Here is a 1,044-nt window from a genome sequence, read left to right on the forward strand (position 1 = left end):
CACGAGAAATCATGTCAATGCTGCAAATGCAGACAGAAGATGCAGGTACAGAATTTTTGTCAGTAATACCGCTTACTATAGACCTATATACCAGGGGAAGGCCAGTGTTCAAATTCCTCCTAAAACGTTATTACGGGAAGTTCACAGGACAACTGCAAGTATCAATACCACTATAATATTCCACTCAGAACACTGGTGAAATTTCCCATTTATAGTCTTATAAAATCACTATCTGAGAGTCCATTTCAACATTGTGAGTTTCTTCTGTGTACTAAATACTATTCTAGGAAAATGCTGAAAATTTGAATTGGAAGAGAAAAAGATTACTGTAGAAAATTATTTCCTGTTTACATCTAATATTAACTATTATTTATATTTTACATAATTATGTTAATTTAAATAATATTTAGCTTAAAATTTAATTGTACTTTTCCTTCTCTTGGAATTAAACTTTCCACATAACAAAAAGTTTTTAAATTTTCAATCCATTTTCAAATATAATTTCCGCTCATAATATATGGAAAATGGGGAGCATCTTGTTCCACCATCCAGATAGATTTTACTTATCATTTTCTGTATTTTCTCCTGGTACAAACATTTCATAAAAACAAACTGACTTACAGGGAGGGGAACAACACACACTGGGACCTGCCGTGGGTGGAGAGGGAATGAGAATATCAGGATAAATAGCTAATGCATGCAGGGCTTAATACCTATTTGATGGGTTGATAGATACAGCAAACCACCATGGCACATGTTTATTTGTGTAACAAACCTGCACATCCTGCACATGTATCCAGGAACTTAAAAATTAAAAAAAAAAAACTTGCCCATACTGATGCTATTGTTCTTTCAACAGTTGACCTTTTCTCTGGCATAGTATCTTTAAGTGTATAGACACTCAAGCCACATCATTTTGAAACAAGAAGGAGACATTAGACTATTGTTCTTTCTGATGGATATGCTTTAAGCTATGTATAGAAGTTATGCAATGTATGTTTTCATATTGTTAGATGATTTATCCAATTGATATACTTTTACAAA

This window comes from Saimiri boliviensis, chromosome 7 (genome assembly GCF_048565385.1).
Source record: "Saimiri boliviensis isolate mSaiBol1 chromosome 7, mSaiBol1.pri, whole genome shotgun sequence".
NCBI lineage: Eukaryota > Metazoa > Chordata > Mammalia > Primates > Cebidae > Saimiri > Saimiri boliviensis.